This window comes from Camelus dromedarius, chromosome 4 (assembly GCF_036321535.1).
Source record: "Camelus dromedarius isolate mCamDro1 chromosome 4, mCamDro1.pat, whole genome shotgun sequence".
NCBI lineage: Eukaryota > Metazoa > Chordata > Mammalia > Artiodactyla > Camelidae > Camelus > Camelus dromedarius.
Window position 1 is genome coordinate 56,284,337 of NC_087439.1, and position 25,520 is coordinate 56,309,856.

Sequence of the window (25,520 nt, forward strand, 5' to 3'; positions counted from 1 at the left end):
TTAAGTCAAATAAAATATGAAGATACTAAAGCTCACTGATTGCCTTAGAAACATTAGTTAGTAATAATAGAATATCAGACTTGACAAGGCAGTTAATGTCCACATTGGTGTTAGGAACTGGACACTTTTACAAGTTGTTGTTGGGAATATATAATGATCTACCATTTTTGCCAGCAAATAAGGAAGTATCTATCAAAAGTGTTAAATGTTCATACACATCACTACAATAATTCTATTTGTAACAAATTTTAAGTAGTATTCTCCAGCAAGTTTACAAATATTATGCAGTTTCCTATTTTTAATCAGTGAATTCAACCATATTCTGTTAAATTAGTCTTCACTCCCCTTTAATAACTATGTTATCAGATTCTACTACATTTGATAACTTTTAGTTATTACAGTACATACCACTTAGTTTTCATTGTTAATCTTATATTCAAATGTAATCTCCAGAGTGCTGTAAATCATCTTTCTAAATCTCAGTGGATCCAATTCAGTTAGGGTAGGAGAAGGGAAAGGGAAAGAAAGGAGGTAAGTATCCCTTTCCTTGTCTGGCCAAAGCTGTAGCCTTTTTGGTCATATATAGATTCTTTTCAGTCTGACATTGACTACCTATAATATGCCTTTGTGTAGCAGATACATTGGAAATGGGACTGCACTCTTAGAAAGGTAATATTTGGTTTTATTGCATGATCCTCTGATGGGGAATACCCAAATGAAGCTTAACCTTTTGTACCTGACCTCATCTTTGTTTACTAGGAGCTTTTTCCAAAATGTCTTCCCTTAGACAACCTTCTTGAGTAAAGCTTCAGAAAGACGGCTCAAGTCCCACTTCCTTCCATGGTGTCTACTTGACTAACAGGAAACTTATCCTGCATTGCTATTCCCAACAGTGAGCTTGTAAACTGTGTCAATTCTGCCCCCTTTCTATCCTGCTACCTTTCTTAAGTCTACTTTCTTTAATCAGAAGAGTACTTAAATTTTATAGCATATTTTTCTTCTTTTGAAATAATAAAATAGGGTGTTCTGATATCAAATAGATTTTTATTCTTTTAGAAAGTGCTTTGGTAGGGACCTATAGAACTTTTGCAATTCATTTTCTTCTTTAATTTTATGTACCTGTTGGGAAGATAATGTATACACATTTAACAAGACAATATTGTCTTCTTTGACAATACAAGCACTTTCTCATCTAAAACAACTACATATTGTTTATGTAACACTGGAAGGGATTTCCTGTGGAAGTCTAGCAATTAAATCAAGCCAGATGCTCCACTTCAAGAATAAGGAGTAGCTTGGCAGTAACATTATAAACCTGTCTACTTGTTTTTATTTAGAAGTCATTAAGCACTACAGCAAAGTAACTAATTACCACTGTTCAAGGTACTATAATCACCTTGCATAGAGAGTCAAATATAGGAGATAATAATAATGAATTGTATATGGTAAAAGTATTATTAAAGAAAGCAAATAAAAATGTTCTCCACAATTTTACCCTTTATACCTATGTAAATCTGAATTAGTTAATAATAAGTTGAGCTTAATGGGTGTTGATAATTTAACAATTCAGTATCTCTTTCTTCATTGCTGAAATATTCAAACTGAATTAAAAGTTTTGCGTGTATCCTATTATCTTTATCAAAATGCCTAGACTAAAAGTGTGCAAGAGTTTTCTTATTGGGAATCAATGCCATTTCATCCTCCTTCCCTGAATAAGTTACTTATTTACTTGTTTGTTGCAGGCTAGTTTTTTTTAACACCCTGCAGTCATCAATGGGTTATTTGAGGTTGCAGATTTAGTAGCATATGCTTATTGAAATAGTTGATAGATAATGATATGTTAAAGAAATACTAAGAGACATTATTAATTCTCAATTATTGCATTTGAGCATAAATAAAAGGAAAAAGGAACAGTTTTTCTGAAATTCCACTGTGTTAAAAGCATTGGAACTCTCAGATTTGTATTTTAGGTTATTTTCTCTTCCTCATTTGGCTTTATAATTCTAACATGGGTTATTAAATAAAGCTTGAAGTAAATGAAAATTACCTTTAATATTTCAAAATAAATCTTAGTCTTTGTATATGCACAGACACATTTCAGACCAATTCTGCCATTGATGTTGGCAATGTTGAAACAAAATGACATTTGCATTCAGTCACCTTTTTTTTTTAAGGACAAAGGATAAGAATATGAGGAAGAATATTCCTCTGTGGCCTGAAGGTTGTTTTCATCACAGAAGTGGGGTGTTTAAGATGATAGACTAGTGTGCCTGCTCTGAGCATTTAATCTGTAGTGAGGGAGCCTAGGAACAAAGACATCCCAGTAACAACGCACACCCATAATGGCCAGATCTTGGTTTCTAATACCATTTCCCTCTAAAAAGAACTGGGGCACCTCAGAAAAATTACTGATTCCAGAGCTGAGTCAGAAAAAATAAAAGATAAATCTGGAATATTTTATGAAAGGAAGTAACAAAGTGTTCAAAAAAAAAAAAGTGGAGGCATGTGACAAGGACACAAGGGCCAGTTTAAGGAACTCACACTGACTAAACTTGTGATAAATAGAAACTCAAAACAGAGGATTAACAATACTAAGTTAAAAACCATTTTAAGAAGTTGAAATGCATGTTCAGTAGGTCCTGAAATTTGCTGCAGATTGGAATTGTCTGAGGATCTTCAAAAATAAGGATGCCAGGCTTTCCCCTCAAGACATTCTGTTTTTATTGGTATGTATGAGGAGCAAAAGGGACATCAGATTTCTTTTTTTTTCCTTAAAATTTACTATCTAATTATATGTAATTGAGAAAAGAATAATAATATTTTTCTACAATGTATGGGTCTTTTTTCTTTCTTTGACATTAAGCCTCCAAGTAGAGGAAATACAGCTTTTTTCTCACCTCCTTGATAAGATTAGGAAACTGATACCCTCAGTATTTCTTATATTATCTGAGCAAAATCAAACAGACATTTGGGGGCAAATTAGAACATTTTCCTAATTTGGAACTTTTTTTTTTTTCAGTAAACTGGGCTTTCTGCTTTGCCATAGTGTATCTTGTGTCAGATTGTATGTTCAAAGGCTCCAGCAGATTGTAAGAAGTCAGATGTACGCAATAATATGACACCAGGGGTTAAATAACTTCATCTTTTTGTTTCTTTCTTTCCCCATATTTGCCCTACTATTTCTAGCAACAAAAGCTTTGAACTTTTAGTGTTCAAAGTGTTTTTTTTTAATCATCCATTTGAATGGCACTGGTTGATACTTGAAGGTCAATTTTATAAAAGATAATCCAACTCTAGTTAATTCCATTTTTATTTATCTACTCTGATTTACTTTTTAACCTTACATGTTTTTATTAATGTTGTTCTTACCAGAAACTATATCACATTATTTCACATTTTTTCACATTAATTCTCAGTGTAACACTGAAATAATCTTGTGCATATGAAAGTATCAGAAAACTAGAGAGGTCTTCAGATGTGAATGTGGTAAATACTTTAATTTTCTCTATCTTCATTAAAGTACTTGGACTAGAACAGAGAATGGCAGGTGAACTCAAGGTCTGTGTTTGGGAGTACGTGAGAGAGTGTGTGTGTGTATGTGTGGTGTGGTGTGCATTTGTTTCCCCAATAATAATGCAAACTATTAAAAAGCAGTCTTTCCACTTCATCTATTCTTTATTCCATTATTTTTTCAATATCCTTTTCTGTATTCGACTAATGCTTTTAACAATGAAGGTGTGTTAATTATCAAAATCTATACTTTGATAAAGTATATCAAAATTAAGTCCTTAAATACTTTGGGCTATTAAGATATAAGGAAACATCTTACTTAACAGTGGGGTTTATTTTCTAGGATATTACTTTTTTAGAAGTTATAATAAATTAAATCAGATCACTTTCATTTATATATATATATGTATACTCATATATACTATTGCTATTTGTCAGTGGTATTTTAAAATAATGTGTAAAATATTTAAAAATTGCTTTATAATGATGTAACCATGTGATCATTAGTTTCTGTAACAATATCAGGTTTTTAACCTGTAAGTTTTTCAAGTATTTCTTATTTCATTTTTAATTGCAGTGGATGGAACTTAAAATTAAAACTACTTTTTTTAGAACTTGGGGCATTTTTAACTTTTAAGAGACCAATTTTAATCTGCTGTAGGTGGTTCTTTTAGAACCCATGATAATTATATAGTAAATGAAGAGAAGATAAGATGTGAAGTATTTCATGAAGTATTTTCCCCATCTTGGAAGATATTTTAGGCAGAATGAAACTTCGTACTATACTGAAAAATGCATAATGTTACAATAACTTGATACTCCCTAGGGAAAGAAACTGAGGAGAACATTTCCAGTAAAGTCTGAATGATTATATTTAAAGTGTTCCCATATTTTCTGAAAGATTTCTGTTTAATAACTAGTTAATATTTTATTATTATATTTTAAGTATAAAAATGGAATATAGTGTTATCATCTGAAGTGAGTTATGGTCAGGTCTCATGGGCTAATAATTCTGTTTAAAGCAGGAATGGGAACATTGTGGTTACTTAAAATAGATGTATGTTATGTTCATTTCTACTCCGAATTAATATGTCACAAAATATTCTGCAGGCATAATACATTCTTCTCTGTATTTTTAGAAAGTAACATTTTAGAAAATGACATTTAGAAAATAAATAATTCTGAAATGAATTTCAGAATTATTGTGCTTAATAATAATTTCATTTAGAACTAACCATTTTAATAAAACTTTAAAAATGTTTTATCCAGTGTTTCTCTGGGACACAGTAACCTGAGGGTACAATAAAATCATAAGAACAGGAATCAAATTTTCTTATCTAGTGCTTACACTAAAAATTAAGGAGTCCTTATTCCTTCATCCTACTCCATATCATTTCATTCTGTACCTATGGGAAACCAGAGGATGATGTCCTTCTCTGCTACTTGCTACTTCCAGTGATGGTCAAGTGTATTCCTAGACAGGCCTGTGCTTATTGGAAAGAGCCAGTTAAGGATTTCCCTTGTCTAGAATTGGCTGTATAGATGCTCTGCATCCTACAGAACTTGCCACTGTTCCCTGTTGCTGCGTCTAATTACTATGCTCCTGAAACTTAAAATTCAAGTGGTCCCTTAAAATATAGTTAACCTAGGTTAAGAATTTTCCTAATTCTTAAATGAATGTCAAATATTCTCTGATCCTTCCTGCACAACAATGGAGGGCTGCTAGATTTGTTCAGGTCTCACAGGAATTTTGCCAGCATAACTCTTCATCTTACTATTTATTCCATCCCCTCCCCTCATGGATGTGAATCCATTGAGGTATGATTAAGGAACAATCTGAATGACAAACTTAGTGCTTCAGAAATCACTCCTATCTGATGACGGGCAGACTTTGTATGTGGACCAAGTTTACATCAGGGTTTATTGGTCCACCAATGACCCAACAGTTACATACAAACATTTTGAGGGCTGTAAAGTTGAGGCTCCTATTCTTTCCTCAGTTCAGAGAGACATCCATAATGAGTAGTTTACAAAATATGTTAAATCTTTGGATATATTTTTGATCATTTCAAGGATATTCCTTAAAGTCAGTACAAACTTCAAAATAATTTCCATCATATTTTAGTTACATTTATATAATTAATGAGTACATAAATTTGGTCGCAGTAAAGAACTTATTAGATTGGATGTATATAAACTAAGGTGGATTAATTTTATGTACTGCCTCTGAATGTGACTGATAAAAGTCTATTTCCAATTTTCTGCCTCCATTTTCTATTATTTTTTAAGAAGAAAGAAGAATGGATAATACAACGTATACAAATGTTGGATATTTCCATCTTCATCTCATCAATACTGCTTACCATCCACCACCCATAGTCCCAAAGCCTACATGCTCACATTTACCTTCCTTTACTCTTCTTCATGAGTCCTTAATTCCAGCAAGGTCAGTTCAGAGCAAGAAAATTTAATCATGGACACCAAATTCTACTTTTAAATTATAGTTTATACTGTTTGAATATAAACTTTCTAAGAAAGGGAATATTAGTAGTTGGGGTGATCTGATGCAAGAATTATTGTTTCATTTTATATTTCAAAATATGTGCTTCTCCCTAATAAATTCCATTTATTGACATGATGTTTCTTTATCACTAATGGACCAAAGGATCTTTCATGGTGCTGTCTGAAAATCTTATGTCATATAAAATGAGCTTTAAGAACAACCGGGGGATGATGAATATTAATGTCACTTGCATTATTTAACTTGGAAGATTGCACTTTTAATGTGGACTTTCTTTTTTAATGGTTAAGACCATTAGAAAATGAAGTGCTTTAGAGGAAATACATTTCACACCATCTTCTATGGTCTGCAAGCAGTAAACCATATGATATGTTCATTGTATTGAGTTGTGTAGGAGAAAATCGTACTGCTTGTCATTTCCTGCAGAGAAGACGGTCTAAATAGCACCCCTGCTTCTAGCGTTTTCCAACTGAACGAGTGTTCAACACGAAACTCATGTATGTCTTCCATTTCTCACTGTCACTCGGAGGACAAAGCCCAAGATCTATAATGTGGCCTACAAGGTCTCCAGTGATTTGGAAACTGCTTATCTCTTTAATCTCACTTCTTTCCTTTCCTAGCTTCATAGTTCATCTTAGCTGGGTTTTAGTCACTTTTTGTAAAAAATTTACGGGGAGTAGTGTTTAACTGCATCCTCGGGTAATTGATGCTTACTGCAGTAAGTGACTATCCAGGGGGCTTCAGCCAGGACAGGCTCCCAGGGGACCGCCAAGGCTGGGGAGACTAAGTCACCTTAGCCTAAAGGAGTACGGTGCTTCTCTGGAGGAGAGCTTCTCTAACACGTTGTGAAAGATCCTTGGGAAAATGAACCACAAGTATCTCAACACTCGTCATAGTCCTTTGTGTATCTCATGTTGTTCTTCTTCCTCATGCACTTGTTTATATTGTTCTTTCTCACTGAGACACACTCTCACAAGGTTTATTTTTACCTATTTGTGAAGTGTCTTTCAGAACTCAGCACAGGCATCACCTACTCTAGGAAGTCTTTTATAAACTTTGAAGATTCATGAGATGAACCTCTTCAGTAACATCAAAATATACTTTGTAAAACTACCACTACCCTTAATAGATATTTTTAAGGCTCTTCAGTTTTCTTGCTCCAGTGGATATCGATATTCTTGAATACTGAGTAGTTGTTGAATTTATTTTTAGAGTCCTAGCAGCAATCTTAGTTATCAAGAAATGCTTTTAAGTGAGTGGATGAAAAAGAACAAGACAGGAGATATTTTACAAATAATAAAAAGTTGTCAGAGTTGACACATTTTAAAATTCATCTGCATTTTGGGTTGTTAGATTTTTACTTTGGGAGAGGATTGAAAAGGAGAGATCAAAGTAACTGAGTAAGCATATAAGTTTGGCCTCAGTAATTTCATAGATCTGAACTCAAATATGTGTCAAAATACAAATGAATGAACACAATTCTAAGAAATGAACATCATTAACATTTTCTACAAAAAAGAGAAGAGATATAACTTCTATATCATATGTCTTTATTAAAAAGTTACATCTACATAAAATGCTTTGGTTCAGGGTTTCCAGTTTTTTAAAAGTGTTTATCAGGTGGCTTCATTGGTAAACTCTATAAATATTTAAGAAAGACATAGTACCAACACCACACAATTTCTTTCATTAAATAAAGGAGGAGAAAATGCTTCTAAACTTATTTTAGGTAGCCAGCTTTTCCTTGGTACCAAACTAGGCAAAAACAATACAAGATACCTACAAGTCAACGTCTCTCATGATCATGGATACAAACATTATTAACAAAATATTACCTCTTGAATACATCAATAAATGAGAAGGATAATAATGCATTACGACCAAGTGATGACTAAGTGGGGTTTATCATAGGAATGCAAGGTTGATTCAGCAAATAAAAATAATTTAATTAATTTTATTAGAATAAGGGAGAAAAAAACTTTATTATTATAGATGCAGAAAAGGTTTGGACATAGTTCAACATTCATGTATGATATTGGCCCTAAACAAATTAAAAGGGAATTTACTATTCTGAAAAAGGACATCTATGAACAAAACATAATTAACGTCATCCTCACAGATGACAATCTGACTTATTTCCTTCTAAGTTTGGGAATAAGGCAAGAATGTCCATTACTTTTATTCAGTATTGTACTACTTGGTAATATAAATTATATAAACAACAGATATATGGGACAGCAGGCATAGATCTCAAAACATTATGCTGACAAAAGCATTTAGTCAAAGAAGTATAATCTATAGTGACAGAAAGCAGATCAGTTTTTGCCTGGGGCCAGGGATGGAATTGACTAGGAACAGAAATAAAGAAACTTTTTGAGTTATTGGAAATATTATATCATTTGTTTGTGATCACCATCAAGCAAATGTATACATTTTTCAAACTCACAAACATGCATGCTTAAAACAAGTGCATTTTATCATATGTAAATTATACCTCAAAATTTTTATTTTAAAAAGAAAGTGCATTGTTTTATTATGGTATAGAAAACATTTTACACGTAGATATTATTGTATTTAATAGCAGATTATTTCTGAAAGAGCATAGCCAATTGTTTCTTAAATATTAAGAATCTGTAATTCTGCCATAAACACTTCTAGCTTATATCTTATCTTTATGGTGTTTCACATTACATTTTCTAGACTTTAATTACAGTATATGCAATAAGTGAGAATTATTTTCTTCATTCCAGGTAAGCTCTTTTTATTAAATTTTCTGCCTTTGTTGATTGCCTAGGGTTAGAAATAAAATATTCTATATTAATGTAAATTAGGTCTTGTACCCCAACAGATTTGCTAGAACATTGACAGAATAAGTGAGTCACAGTTCTCTCTGATTCATCTCATAATCTGAGATGTCATCTCCTTTAACCCTTAATGTCGGGCCTCTCCATATATACATGCGCGCGCACACACACACACACACACACGTACTCACACTCGATATGCTCTCATTCCCATGGCTAAGGATTCTCTTCCAGTTCATAAAGGACTCAAACACCCTGCAAATTGCAGTGTTTGAAGGCAATTGTTGCTTTTTCTTGATACTGAGTTTAATTGTATAATTCCATACTTTTATTTTGTTTTCCTTACTGATTTTTTTATGGTGTTAACTTTTTAGTGGGTTCTCTAACATCATTACTTAAGGGAAACAGTGTTTCCTTTTATTTTATTTTTAAATTTGGTCTTCATCTGTCCTCAGGTGTCCATCATTTAACATTCTTGCCTATACTCAAAGCCTCTCTACTTCACTGTTTTTACTTTTCTTTCAAAGAATATTTTCTTACTGGTTGAATCTAAGACAGTCTAGAAGAGGGTGTATTACTGTTCTCTATAACACAATTGATGCTTCATATTTGCTCTCAAATACCCTTTTTAAAGATACAGTTTGCTTGGTTCTTTAGGCCAACATCTGCTTAAAGTAATAGTTTTCAAAATATGTCAGTAAGGATATAACAGGGAAAAGAACTATAGAAATCAGATTGTATGTTTACTTTTTTTCTTTTCTTTTTTTCTGTATTCTTTTTTTCTTCTTTCTACATTATCTTGTGTAGGCATATGGCAACCAGTCGCTCAGGGAGCCAAGTTTCATTAGTGACTCTGGCAACATCCCCAAGTCATTCTTCCTACTACCCAAGCTCTGTACACACAATTTAAGCATAACAATTAGAGAAGCTCCTGTGTGCCAAAGATGGAAGAAGTCTGAAGAGCTCATACCTGAGAGCACACTCTCAGTTCTTGCTCCTATATTCTGATAAAGCTGGATTCTTTGCATGTTAAAATCAAGATCTTTTGGAATGATGGCCTTCACATTTTCTTGAGAGAATAATGGATGATGGTGTGATATATTTAAGTGAATTTACATTAACTGATATTAACATAAGTATAAAAACAAGTATAATTCTCTTCTGTTGATTTATTACTTCTATAATGAGCATCGTATTTATCTAGAATGGTAATACTAGATGAAAAATTGTAGACAACTTCATATTACAAAAACACATCTACCCATTTTTTGCCGTAGCGTAGAGGATGATATCCTGATTGAAAATGTCACTTATGACCCTATTGTTTATTTTCCTTTAATCATTGAAGGCTTACTTATTCCTTTTCTTTTAAATTTCTTTTCTTTCTATGATGAAGAGAAGAATGTTGGTATACAGGGAATAGTGCAGGAGAAAGAATAAAACCTAGGTCTTTGTTCTGTTTTGTCACTTACTAGTTGTATGATTTTGGTCATCTAAGCATTTTGAACTTTGGATTTATCTTTTATAAATGAGAATTAAAACACTTTCTAGCAGCCCTTTTCTCAGTAAATTTATGTAGGACATGAAATATACCCTTTATAAGTTTGATTTGAATAACTAAAAGGAGATGTACACATTTTAGGTACTATTACTTTTCTGATTTTATCTTATTTTTAACAATATATTTGTGATAAATTACTCAGGTGTTGTAAACGTATTCTACTAAAACTTCAAATAAAACTGTATTCATAAATTTTCTGGTTCTTCCCATTGTGAAGAACATAGAACCAAAAATAATCATTTTATTACCATTTTTTTTAATTTTAATAATACATATTGAGAAAGTTACTAATCTTGCAGGAAGTAAACTTAGATGTTGAAGTTAAAAATAGACAACGCACACACAAGAAGCACTGGGAAACCAAGTACAATCCAACTGACAGTGTTACTGAGTCCAACCTCACATTGCTCACCCCCTGACAGGCCAGTAAACTAAGAGATGAGGTGTTGGGGCAAGGAATAGTAACTTTATTTGGAAAGCCAGCAGACCAAAAAGATATTGAACTAGTGTCCCAAAGAGCCATCTTACCCGAGTTAGAATTCAGGCCTTTTTTATATCAAAGATGAGGGGTTGTGGCTGGAAGTTGCAAACTTCTTGGTGCTGGCCAGACCTCTCCAGGAGAATATGTGATAATCCTTTGTTCTTGCAGCTATCCTTGACTATCCTGCAAACTTCCAACAAAGCAATTGTTATTTTCTGTCCTACAATGTTTTATCTCTATATAAATGAAAAGTGTGAAGGTTTTAAAGGTCAAACTTGGGAGACAGAGCCTTGAAAAAGAGATATTATGTATATTTCAGGCTATAAGCAACATTCTCTGATTGATGCAAATAAAAGTCCATGGCTAAAATAGGCAACAGAGCACAAAGCTTCAAGCTAAAGGAATAGATTTAATATGGAGTCAAGTTTGTTCTCTGTTACAACAGTGTGGGTTCCCTGGAATCGAGAATAGCCCCTGCAAAATAACTTCTATTCCTAGCATGATTCTAAAAATGAATTCTAAAAATAAAATTCTCAGAACACCTTAAAATGTCTTTAAGGTGAATCATGTTAATCCACTTATCTGTTTTTAGTGAAGGGAATAGAGTATGGCATTAGGAACCCCTTGTGCTTTCTAGAAAACAAATAGTTAAATAAATATATGGAAATTTAGGTGCCAGGGTTAGAGGTGTTATAATAATCATTAGCAGAAAGGCAAGAGCCAATGCGGGATATAAAATTGCAGTACAACTAAAAAGTTTATAATAAACACATGATCAATTGCATTTTCAAAGGACTAATTGGATGGATTATTTTAAAATAATTTATAATCTGTACTAATGCATAAGAAAAATGTTTGTGTGTATATAATTTTGCCTTATTGTGTTTTAGCAAGTATTTTGTTAACTGGTCTTTGTTTCCTAAATGTAGATGAGCTAGTTGCAAAGTAGACTATCAAAAGGCATAAAAATTCATCTTGATTTATAAAATTATAAAATCTATGAGTATATGTCTGACAAATAACATCGAATTTCATATCTTTCAGAAAAAAATCTCTGTAGACCTTTTATGTCCTGTAATAACATGCTCATTTAATCCTATACTAGTATTTAATATTTACATCTGATGTAGGACAGGTTGTTCCTTTTTAATCTGTTATGTAAATTGAGATAAGACAATCTCATTATATGAAAGTGTTTCAATGCCGGAAATGATAGACAAGATGCAGATTTTTCAGAAATCTATGAAACTTAACTTTTTAGCTTGCTTTTCATTTCTTAAACTATTGAAGGGATTGTGTCAGGGAAATGTGTCGGGCAGATTTTTTTTTCTTATACTATTCAAGTCTCTGGTGTTTAATATTGTACCACACTGGGGCAGCAGATGGCAAGATTAATTTTCTTAAATAAAAGTCTATCCCAAGTGCCTGGTGTTTGGCTTTATTTAAAAAAAGTAACAGGGAGTTTACATTTTCTTTCTTCATATATTTGGCTTCAAAGCTATTACCTGTTTGTAGTTTAATTGTGGGAAGCTAATACAGAGACATCTGTGATCCAATAAAGAATTTTGTGTACCAGATCAGCCTCTAAAGTCCTGTAAGATACCTTGTGCATATTTACTTTAAAATTATGAAGAAAGGCATCACAGTGATAGCAATTGTTTTATATTTACTACTTTCTGCATGATTTCCGCCTTTTCATTTCTGGTAAAACATCTCATCTTTCTCTGATATATTAGGTGTTCTTTTGCTTTTAAATAAAATGTTAATTATATTTGTGTATGTGTGCTCTATAAGTAAGTTGAGAGTTTAAAGAAAAGAGATTTAAGGCCACAACAATTATATTAATGTGTTTATATTAACCTGAGTCTTTGCTTTCTGTCTCCTCTACATGTTAGTAGACATATGTTAGTTTCACATATACTTTTTTTTTTTAACACTGATGATACTTACTGGCATGTTACTATATTTTACATTGAAAACATATTGAAGACATTTGGTTGTCTCTGGTTTATTGCTAAGGACATGATGACACCAAAAAGCCAGTTTATTAGCAAGATAATTAAAGTGACTTTTTGTGTGTGTGTGTGTGTGTGTGTGTATATATATAGATATATAGATATATAGATATTTTGTATACATATATATATTTATTGAAGTAAAGTCAGTTTATAATGTTGTGTCAATTTCTGGTGTATAGCATAATGCTTCAGTCATACATGAACATACATATATTCATTTTCATGTTCTTTTTCATCATAAGTTACTACAATATTGAATATAGTTCCCTGTGCTATACAGTATGAAATTGCTGTTAATCTATTTTATATATATTAATTAGTATCTACAAATCTCAAACTCCCAATTTGTCCCTTCCCACCCACTTCCCTCCCTGGTAACCATAGGTTTGTTTTCTCTATCTATGAGTCTGTCTGTTTTGTAAATAAGTTTGTCTTTTTTTTTTTTTTTTTTAGATTCCTCATGTAAGTGGCTTATTTCACTTAAAATGACTATCTCCAGGTCCATCCATGTTGCTGAAAACGGCATTATTTTATTTTTTATGGCTGAGTAGTATTTCACTGTATAAATATACCACAACTTCTTTATCCAGTCTTCTGTCGATGGACATTTAGGTTGTCTCCATGTCTTGGCTATTGTAAATAGTGCTGCTATGAACATTGGGGTGCATGTATCTTTTTGAATTAAAGGACTTTATTTTTCACAGAGGAAGAGGAATACAAATTATTTTAACATATTCATTTTAGATATAGCTGTTTATAATTAAAAAAATAAAGTTCTTTTGGTAAAATAGTTGAAAAAAGGTATTACATTGAATTTAAAAGGAAATGCTCATGACACTGAAAGGGTGTGAAAGTGAGGGAATGTTACAAACTGTTACAGCAAGTCACTAAAAACATTTAATAAAATATATTTGAACTTTTAAATTATTTCATTCATTGGAGTTTGAGATTGTGGGATTTTGATGAAATCCTTGATTGATTAATTTCTAGGCAGTTAAAAGAAATTATTTGTGAAAAAGGGCCCTTTGCATTCCTTTGTAAGTAGCACAGCTCTCCAATATCTTTCTAAGAACTTTTCCTTGTGCTTTGTTTAGTGTAGATTTATCTTTTGATCTCCTTCTGTAACTCTTTCTGCTTTGTTCTTTCATGTTTCCTCATTCCGGTGTGAATCGATACAATGGCAGTTGAAGTCATTTTGCTTGACTGCCGCTTCAAACAACAGTTGATTGTCTTGTTTAATGGTCTATAAAATAAAGTAAAAATAAATATTTATATATACAGATTTCCTCAACACTTAAATGTGTACATTTTACTCCCATAATGCAAAGCCATTTTGGATATAAACAAAGACTACTCAAATAACAACAAATGGTAAAATATTTTTATTCTTTTGCTATGCAGTACACGTATTTTTTTTAAAGTTGAAATCATGTTGTACACAGAAATTGTATCTTCAAATAAGATAGCAGCATCAATATCTCCAATGACAGGTAATGATTTTTAGAAGTAGGTTGTTAATGGTTACTTAATATCTCTTAGCATAAGTGTATCATATGCTACACATTCCTACACAGTTGTAGTTTGTCACTTCCCCTTTCTTTAAGTAATATCGTGATTATTTTTAGTAATTTTCAGTTAGTTAGGGAGGTCGCAGTTGTGATTGCTACATTTGGGTTATTGAAGTCTAATTCATTAGTACTGCACCTTTGACAATTTCTGGTTTGGCAAATTTTAGCATATTTTGGGGAATGGAAATGTATTTGATTTTGTTCCATAGATACTTGAAAAGAAGGTTTATTTCTTATAATTAAAACTACTCACACACACATTGTTCCTTTATTCAACTTATCTCTGCTCAGTTTTCTAATAATACTAGATGTTTAATGTACGTTTTCTATAAGCATTTGTTTCAGTGATTTTATTATATAGTTGATGCCAGTAAGCAGTACATTATAGTTTAGTACCAGAATAATTCTATACGATTTTGTATATTTTATTTATTATATAATTAAGATTTTTCCAGGTTAGTTTCTAAACTGAATTCAACTTAAGTATTTTTGTTAAAACTCTGATTTGACTGATAATGTAAACCTGTTTCATTTGTGCGTAATTTAACTCTTTAAAAACTCAATGTAAACACTGTTTATTTTCAGTTGAGAGTTTTAAATATTTTAATTAATTCACAAAACTCTTGTTTTTGGTCTTATTTTGATGATCATAGTATTATCTTAGTATTTTATTTTATATGCTTCATTTTTAGTTTTTCATTTGCCATATAATGTTTTCTTATTTGATTGTTTTAATTTATTCAGTATTTTTGAAAGTAAAAATCTTTTAAATATCCCTGATAGTAATTGTCTTGCAACTTTACAAAAGATATGATTCAATCTGTATTTCTCAATCTTTTAAGTCACCAAAAGTGTATCTCCAGTTGTCTCCTTGTGTAAGGTGGGGAATTTATTGTGCTTTTATACCATACCCAAAGTCTTACCGTCTTCCACCCAATAATATAATCTTGGATTGGGGAATCAAATCACTGTTTCTAAATTACCTAAATGTGTTTTATGTCAGAATTATTTAACTATCCAAATGCTTGCTGGAACGGTTTTTTTTTTTTTTTTTTTTTTAATAACTATTTTGTTGGGAACATAGTATACCTTTATCATTTTCCATTTCAAGTTTCCTTTTTGATCAGAAAATTATGTTCAATTATGATTTTGGATTTTATTTCTATTCCAATTGGTGTGTTTTTAAAAATCATTATTTTCAATTATTGTGTCTTTTTCTGTTATGTTTCTACAGTTCGTCTTGTTCCATCTAGCTCTATTTTATTCCCAAATTATGTTGAAACATCATCAGGGTCCCATTTCTTTTGCCTTTGTTTCTTCTCTCACCTGAGCTTTTTGTCTTCTGTTTCAATGAGGCCATGTCTTTTTCCTTTTTATCAAGAGATTTAAAAAGTTTTATAAAATGAATCCTTTCTATATTGAATACTTTCACAGGACACTTATTTTCTCTAAGCTAAACTTGCTTTCATCTTTTGATACATGTATTTTTAAAGTCTCATATTTATCCATCCTTTCATGACAAAAGACTTAGCTGATGTTTTTCATTAAAATAAAACTTAGATGTTATAACCTCTTTTTTTTTAATTTGTTCAAATTGTTACTTCATTTCATTTACAAATGCATACAAATAATTGAAGAACACAGAGAAAAATACTTTAAATGATCCAAAATCAGAGAAAGATCTTTCATCAGCATTTTTTTTTTCAAGTCCAGATAAGGGAAGTTTGATGGAAAAGGTTTGTTTTTATTTTTGTTTTTAAAGAGACATCAAGAATTTTAGGAAATAGTAAAATATTTCTCCATTGAAACACTTAAAGATCACTGGAATGTGGAACATGTTCAAGGATTCACTTATCATTCCTTTCTTAGGTAGCTTCCAGTACCAAAAATGGAGTGCTAATAACCGTTATCTCAGTATTCGTAAACCAGAACACATTTTCCAGATGTCCTGCAAACTTAAACTTACTAAGAAGATACATGTTTTCTGGTCACAAAACTCCTTGTAGCTGATGATGCTAAAAGAAGCAATAGTCCTTTTCAAGATTAATGTATTTCCATCTCAGTTAATATAGGACACTTCCAAGTAAGTATTAAATTTCACAACTTAAAATTAAACTTATCAATGGATAAATATTTCCTGGTAAGGAAACTGATCTTGGGTGATGATGCTAAAGGAAGAAATACTTTCTAAGGTAATAAGACACTCCCACCCTAGTAATTAAAAATATATAAAAATAAATATTAAATTTTACAACATTTAATTCATAGTACATGAAATGCAATCATATTTACAGTATTACCAGTTATATAGATTTCTTAATATGATGCCTTCATTTTCACCCACACACACACACACAAAACTTTAGATACTTTGCCTCAGATAAAGCACAAATCTTGCCTAATGCACAACTGTTCATTTTACTGAATCAAATGCCAGCTTAATCAGTGACATTGATTTTTTTTTAATTAGATTTTTTTTTCTGCTAGTTTAACATCTTGGAGAATCAATTGAAGGCAAAAATATTGCTCTTTTCTGATTTAAAGAAAATTTCAACTTAATATTCACCTCTTCATAATAGGCAAATATATATTCAAATTACTGTACCGTTACCTAAAGGGGAAGTTCAGAAGATCCCCTTCAGTATTTTATGCCAATAATAAATTGAAATTTCATTGTTGAATGTGAAGTTTCCTTAAGCTTTCTGTTTGGTTTTAATAATGTGATTGTCAAATTTTCTTAGGTTGCCATTTGAATATAAAATTTAAGTAATGTTTTCATGCAGTTTTTAACTGATTCTTTCTCCCAAAGTAATTTTCACACAAAAATCCACAGCTGGGTAAACAAAACAAAAAGGAAACACAAGAAGGAGTCCTATGAAAATTTATTAGTATGGTTTTTATTTTATCAAGCAGAGGTACCGCATTAGGATGGAAATAGAATTTCACTACTTAATAGCCATATTTTTAGTAGTATTATTACTAATGAATCAAATCTGAAATAAGCTGCATCTTACTAGATTATTTACATTCTTCTAACTCTCAATTGTTTCATTTGTTATACTTTATTATATTGTATTATGCTTTTCTCTGTATCCTTTCTCTGTTTCTTTTCTTTCTTTCTTTTTTTTTTTTTTTTTTTTTTTTGGCTAGGATGTAGAATTCTAGGGAGTCTCTGGCTATCATAAACTGTCACAGAAATAATATTCTTAATAATTTATTATTTGAACTTCTATCTTACTGAAGTGCCTGACCACGGGGAACTGTGACGTGTATTGATAGCAGAGTGTTAGAATGACTCATTATAGGATTTGGGCTTGTGAAAGGCTTAAGAAAGCTACATAAACAAGTGAAGAAAAAAATTCTCTGAATGTTATACAGCAGATCTCCTTCTGTCCATCCTTCAGCCTCTGGGAACTATATGACTTAAGTCCCTCACAGACTTGTTCTCCCTGAGCTGCAGTTTTAGAAAGTGGTTTTTAACTCAAATTCAGAAGTAGAGGTGGTTTTTATGATTGGCTGTTATAAATCTTATCAAGAAAAAAGGCAAATTAGAGTGAGGATAAATTTGTAATTACTAAAGAAGCAGCAGTGATTCATATTAGTTGGAGGAAGCTGATCATTTTTGTTTTGGACAGTGTTCATAATTCTGTCTGTTTAGATATGATTATAGAGAGTCTAATGCTTGTTTTGACCCATGACGGTGATAGAGCGGCCTTACTTGGTATTGATGATTTGTGAAACTGCTTATGTCCAGCAGGAGAACAAGAAGGCTCAGATGTGAGTGCCACATTATTTCCCAGATGTTAGGGTCTGTTTTTCTCTTTCTCACCTCAAACTCGACAAACTAGAAAAGATATTGTTTATATGCGTTTGTGTGTATGTTTCCCCTGACTAAAATTTCTGGATGCAAATTTGGGGTGAGAAACTCTGTCTAAGTCAGAAAAATTGTGCTGAGACTTGAAGTTACAAAGGCATAGGAAAATAAAATTAGTAAATAAGACCAATTTCCAGCCTAAACAAGGAAATAAGGAAAGAAAAATGAAAATATAAATATTTCTGAAAATATTTGTATTTACACACATTGATTTATTTATTAAAATAACTGAATTAATCAACTGAGAATTTGCCATATAATTATTGTTAAATAATTTTATTCATTGCCTACATAAAATTATTGAAGGAAAGCTTATTAATTCTGTGTATTGTTTTGGTTATTTGAGAACTGCATCATCAGCTGAATACTATTGTTAAATATTTGCATGATACATGGGTGAGAACTCATTACAATTAGGATATTCAATAGGGTTTCATTTACTGCACTTTTAATGAAAGAAAATATTTGTTAGAAGTTTCTGTTATTATCTGTGCTGAGACATTTCATCGTATCTGAAGCTCATACCAAAATAATTTTAGTTGTTATATAAAAACAGGGGCATAAATAATAAATATGGCTATGGAAAAATCATTAAACTTGCATCATAATTCAGGAACACAACACAATCTCAGAAAAAAACTGAATAAGGGCTTTATAAAGGTGGAAAGTGATGTTAGATATGTCATGCCATTTAACCATGGGACAACCCTTAATTTGATCCACCAAGTCTTTTTGAACAATGCGTTGCTTGTTCCTCCTGATTTATGTTTAACCTGATAATATTTGAAAACTTCAAGAGAATTATTTAGAATGCTATTTGTAGAAAATCTACCAAATACTAATTTTATTACTTTCCCAACTTTGTATTTTGAACACATTTGAAGTATATGAGTATTACAGTGAATACTTTCATAATTTATATTCTCCAGTCAGTAACATTTTACCACATTTTCTTTAATTCTTTTTCTATTTGTGTGTATATCTAGATGTGTGTGTGGGCAGAATCGTTTGAGAAATACTTAAAACATCATAATTTTTCACTCCTAAATTTTTAGCAGCTATCTCAAAAAACAAAGACATTCACCTTAATAACCATATATTAACACACTCAAGATATTTATTGTTAATATTGCATTAGTTATAATATATACTCCATATTCATAGTTTTCTAATGGTCCCTAGTTGTATTTTGAATTGCATTTTTATATTATTCTTCTGTGCCTTATTTCACTTTGCTTTGATCCAGATTTCAATTGCAGATCATACATTACTTTTAGTTGTCATGTAGCATATATTTTAAAGTATTTTTCATATCCTTAATAACACTGTGTATATTTTTTGATTTAGTGTATTTCTTTCCTTCTTTTGATGCCAACCCTTGGTGATATGTATATCTTTTAAGAGTCTCAAGACTGACCTGGAGGAGGCTTCTCTTCAAATAATAATACAATACTATAAGAGATTGAAATATTAAAATACTTTATTCAATATGTGTTTGTTAAACTAAGTGTTAAGTCAAGTGTTGCCTGACAGAATTACACAGATACTAAGCTTTCAGGGGGAGACCCTGTCTTCATGAGGCTGTCTCTACTTAATGTCCACTTATTTCCCCAGATTCACCTGTTTTTTCCCTCCTTATGACTATAGTATAACCTCTCAGACATTTTCTCATAAAAATCAAAATTTCTCATTTCATTCGTAACAGACTACTTGCAACATCTTTTCAGCTCAACATGAATCTGTTCTTATTTTACTCTTGTATACCACTGGGGGCAATGGGGAAGGAGGAGAAGGGGGTGACTGTCCAAAATCAGTGCACTTTGTTGAGGAACATAAAAAAGCCAGGATGAGGTCAAATTTGGGTATAGTGTCTGTCTTTATTTTGTATTGTGTTTAAGCTAGTAGAAAACAAAGCACCAGAATAGCGTTTTTGAAAATAAATAATGGATGAAACTCAGAGTCACTAGATAAAGGAAAATTACTAATTATTCTCCTGCTTGATTTTGACTTTTGAAGTATTTCCAAGACTCTAACTTTTCTCCAAATCCTTTGTAGATTTTGGTAGGAAGGAGTAAATATAAACTTAATACCAAATACTCATTTGCCTGTACAAAGTCTGATTTAGAAATTGGAAAATATGATAAATGTGAATAAAGAGGAACAACTGAAAAATAACTGTGAGGCTAAGTTGATGCATATATGACCTAGGTGTTGGATGGCAAATGCACACATGTTCTGCTCTCTCATTTTCTGCCCTAGGCAGACATCACAGATAGATTATAGCATTGAGATAAATGAGTGTTCTTTTTTGGAGCCTAGTATTCGTCTTAATATCATTCAGAACACACAGCTTAAGTGAACAATTTCCAAAAAAGCAAAGAGAATGAGTGAGAGTGAAAAGAAAGAAGTAGAAGACTTCGAGAAGGAAACTTCAGAAAAATAAAAGACTATAGAAGGCAATCAGAAATAGTTATAGACTTTGTAGTTGTAGTTTGAGTGATGAATTTGTCATGAAAACATGTTTTGTCTCTTTTGCTTAGTGTTAACAAATTATTTAAACATCTTTGTATGGAACGTATGTTTCCCATATGTTTTATTTCTATTACCTGACTAGTTTGTAAAGACATTCATTTGGATTTCAAAGAATGGTAGTGAAACAAACCAGAAATAAATGACAGTGTTTGTATCAATTCAAGTATTTTATTTTTAAAAGAGTTTATATTTCATAAAATTTAAATAAAGCAATGTAAATAAATAAACAATGGAACCAAACTATTCATCTAAAAGAAATTTCTATACAAATACAAATTTTTCAATTAGGTATTCATTCATTATATATACTAAACACTATAAATTATAAATTATACAGCATTAAATTAATAGTAGTCTATAAATCCACATGGTAAAATTGCTGTGATTAAATAACATTAACGTTAAATATTATTTATATTTCTAAATATATTCTTGAGTATGAAGAATGAAAGCTGTTTGGAGAATTGATAAGCTAATTCCCAGTTCTGTGCTCAAACTCTTCATCTAATTATCATCTTGATTTTTTACTTGAAAGGAATTTTTTAAAATACCATTTTGCTTTTTGTTATTTTATAGCAATAATATTGATCTCTCAGTTTATGTTCATCTTCTTTAGTTGTATCGTGTAGAGAATAATATTTTGATACAATCACCTGTGTCAATATCAATATTATATCCTGTTTACATTCTACCAGTTCAGAAATTGTTTGAGCCAAAGGAAATATTGCTCTTGCAAGACTGCTCTGCAAAACAGCATTGTTCTTATGCAGTTTTTGTAGCTATGGTCTCTATATTTTATAGGCTATAATTATGTTCCTTTTTGTATTAATTAAATAATTGAATTATTAATGAGAATGATTCTAAATGTAAATATGGAACTTTGGAATTTAAAATTAGCAGGGTATACAGAATCCTGGAATATCTCCAAACCTTTATTATAATAATTTTTAAAAAGCATAACCCAGTATTCAGCTAGTTTAACTTTTTAAAAATAAAAAACAGAATTTGGAACTATATCATATCTATTTCAGAGAGCTATATAAATAAATATACACATACAGACTTCTGCTATTGAAAAGTGACAAAATAGTAGAGGCAAAACATTTTCAAATTTCATAAAGATAACAATTCAAAGTTTAAAAAGTTAGTTAGTAATAGATTTTAAGCAGTTATAGATGACAAGAGCTAGCATCCAGTTATGGAGGCTTGAAATTACTGCTTTACATGATATTTTATGATCATGAAGCTGTCCATGGGGATGTGGAATACAAAGGAAGACTGCTTTTATGAAATACACTATTTCTGTGCCCCTATCTCCAGGTTCCTTTGAGGAAGAAAAAAAAAAAAATCCATTCTCTTCTCCTAAGCAGCTTACCTAAGGAAAAAACTTATAAAGATGGGAATTTTAATTTGGAGATACTGACTTGTGTTACCATACTCGTTTTCTCTCTTTGTAACAAATTACTACACATTTACCAGCTTACTGCAACATACACTTACAATGTTACAGCTCTGTCTGTCAGAAGTCTGGCATGGCGAAGCTGGATTCTCTGCTCAGATTCTCAGAGAGTCAAGGGCTAGGCTCTTGTGTGGTGGATCTAGGGAATTAATCCACTTCTAAATTCAGTTGGCTAAGTTCAGTTCCTTGAGGTTGTAGGACTCAGGTTCCTGTTTCTTTGCTGACTGTCAGTCAGGAGCTACTCTGCTCCTGGAGGCTGCCTGCATTGTTTTCTCATGGCTCCATTATCACCTTCCTAGACCCTCAAGGATATAATTCAGTTCAGAAAAGGTACATCATGAGTCCTCGTGCTTTGAATTTAATGACTTCCACCTCTGCCACATCTCTCTATGGCTTCCTTTTCTGCTTGCCTCTTCCACCATTAAGGGCTCATGTAATTATTCATCTAGATGATCCAGATAATCTCCTTATAAAATCTCTTGTTGGTATGCTTAGTTACATTTGCAAAGTCTGTTTTGCAATGTAACATAAAATGTAATCATGGGAGTTACACCAAGAGGTGGATATGATGGATGCCAAAATTCTGCCTATCACAATTATTTTCAAAAAAAAGATTTGCATGTTTAGTATAAAATGCTCATGTATTTTGAAATGTTTCCTGTACCCAACAACAAACATGTATAGTGTAATTTCAGTGTATAAGGACATATAATTGAATATGAACATTACCCTGAAAGGCAAAGACCCTGGCTCTTGTCATACCTGAAAGATGAGTTTGCAGTTGGAAGATGGTACATTGTGCAGCTAAAAGTTTTTAAAGATTTATTTAAAAAGAAAGGAAAAGTACACCTCCAAGAATGGGAGGTGGGCTGACCCAAGGGAAGAAAAGCTGCAATTTTTGTCTCCCCTTTTTCTTATACCGTCACTTAGAGGTGGTCTCTTGATTGATTGATGGCTCTTGTCCCTGGAATGCTTCGTCATGTTTGGCCCCTTTGCACATGTCCTTATCCATGGTGTGCACAGAAAAACCCATGGGGTGAGGGGCACTAAACTGCAATGTTAATATAATACAACAAACATTGGGTGTCTAGTTAAGTCCTTTCTGCTACTGCGACAGCAGTTGTCGGGTTTTAAGCAGTTTTTTTGTTTGTTTGTTTGTTTGTTTTTTGCTGGCACTCATTTAGAAGAAGTAGAGTCCCTCTTTGCTAGAGGTGGACATAACGCCATCTTCTGGACCATCTCCTTGCTCTCCTCCACCTATCTGCCGGATGGCCCCACTTATCTAACTACCTAACAAATATACATTTTATTTATTGCAGACTTTAACATTGTATATCATAAACTGACTTTTTTTTAAAATATCAAAGTAGATGGTCTTTTAAATTAATATCACAATATATTCTTCAGAAGCTAGGAAAACAGTAATTTCAAAGCATACACGGAAATTCTAAGTAGTATGTTACATCTACAAGTCTGATATTATAATCTATTATACCAGATTCAGAAGACATGTACTTTAATTTTTTTAAATTATTGAAGTATAGTCAATTTACAATATTGTGTTAGTTTCTGATGTACAACAAAGTGATACATATATATGTGTATATATATTCTTTTCCATTAATGTACTCAAAATTTTTAACTAATCAAATTCAATGGAAAAAACACAAATAGCAAAACTAACAATATCTAAGATGAAAAATTATATCTATATATTACCAATTTTAATTATAAGATATGATACAATTAAACACCATAGTAAAATGATTTTATGGTTATTTTGTATTACAGAAGTTGTATGAATAAGTTTTCTCATGATCAGCAGAAATTTTAAATTTCCAAATTGTATACTATAATCTCAGATTAGCATAAAATTTAATTTGTGCCAATTAGCCAGAGGCGAGGGAGGGAAATTAACTTGACACATTAATTTTACGTTTGCAGTAGTCTTATCATAATGTTCATGTGCGTATAAGATTTATTAGCTATTCCCTTTGCATCAATGTCAGAATTTACTTCCTTGGTTATCTTAATTGGAAGAAAATATTTGTTCACAAAATACATTGCAAATCAAATTGAATTACAGAAAACTGGCCATCTGGGGGGTAGTTCCACAGGATAATTGCATAGAACATAGTTTTTCTTAACCACATACAAATTTTGGTTTTGACTGTAATGATTTTAACTTTCAAATGTTTGTAACATTGAAGGCCTAGGAAGGCAAATAATCTAAAGTAGCAGATAATTTGAATTCTTTTGTGAAATGTGCTTCTTTTAAAATGTGTGGTATGTGGTATGAAATCAAAGAGTTTGACTATAAATTTGAGTTTTAGTCCTATATACTGTATTTTTAATAAACGTAGCCTTTTATGACTATCCTTTGATTATTTTATGTTATTCATTAATTAGTATCATTCTTTAGTTATTAAACAAATATTCTAATTTTTCTTGACATTTCATGATTCAGATCTACAGTACTGACTTTAATTAACTTTCAGTAATATTGTTTCTTTGATTTAATGGACATTCAGCATTTGTGAAACATCAGTGAGTAATTAATGGATTTTTAGGTCTCTCTTCTTCCTTTTATAAGTTATCCAGTCTTAGATTTTATCTTTGGTAAAGCTTATTAGACAAATATTAACATATAATGATTTATTTCATCTGAAATTATGGTTGAAGGTCTGCTATGTCTAAGACACTATGTGCACTGCATACGGGCATTGCCTTCTGGGAGAATTACATACACAAAAGTGTCTGCAAACATTCATGTACATATTAGAAGAAGAAAAGCTATTGAAGAGTTAAAGTCGGCAATTTGAGTTAGAATTGCTTCTTTCTTAGATTTTTAACTGTAACTTAATCCATTTAACAAATCATATAAATCTCAGTGTTTTTATATGTAGAATGGGGATACATATGTTAATTCACGTATTAGAGAATACTTCTGAGGATTAAATGAAATATTTTTCACATAAAAATCCTTTGAAGTTTCTAAAAAGCTATTGTATAATTTATCTAACCAAAATAAAAAACTTCATATCCTTTTCAAAATATCTTCAGATTATCAAAAACAATCTTTTAAAATGGCAAAAGATTAAGCAGTCTTAAAATCAGTACTCATTGCTTTGAGGCAGTGTGACCTCTTGGAATGTGAACTAAATTTTAATGTTAATTCTTGCAAAAAAGTTT

At 31.4% G+C, this 25,520-nt stretch overlaps 1 protein-coding gene across 1 annotated transcript in view; it reads left to right on the plus strand.

Annotated features, from left to right (window-relative positions):
* The window catches only part of ZNF804A (zinc finger protein 804A), a 244,206-nt gene that overhangs the window by 33,207 nt on the left and 185,479 nt on the right, over nt 1–25,520 (plus strand). The window lies entirely within an intron of this gene.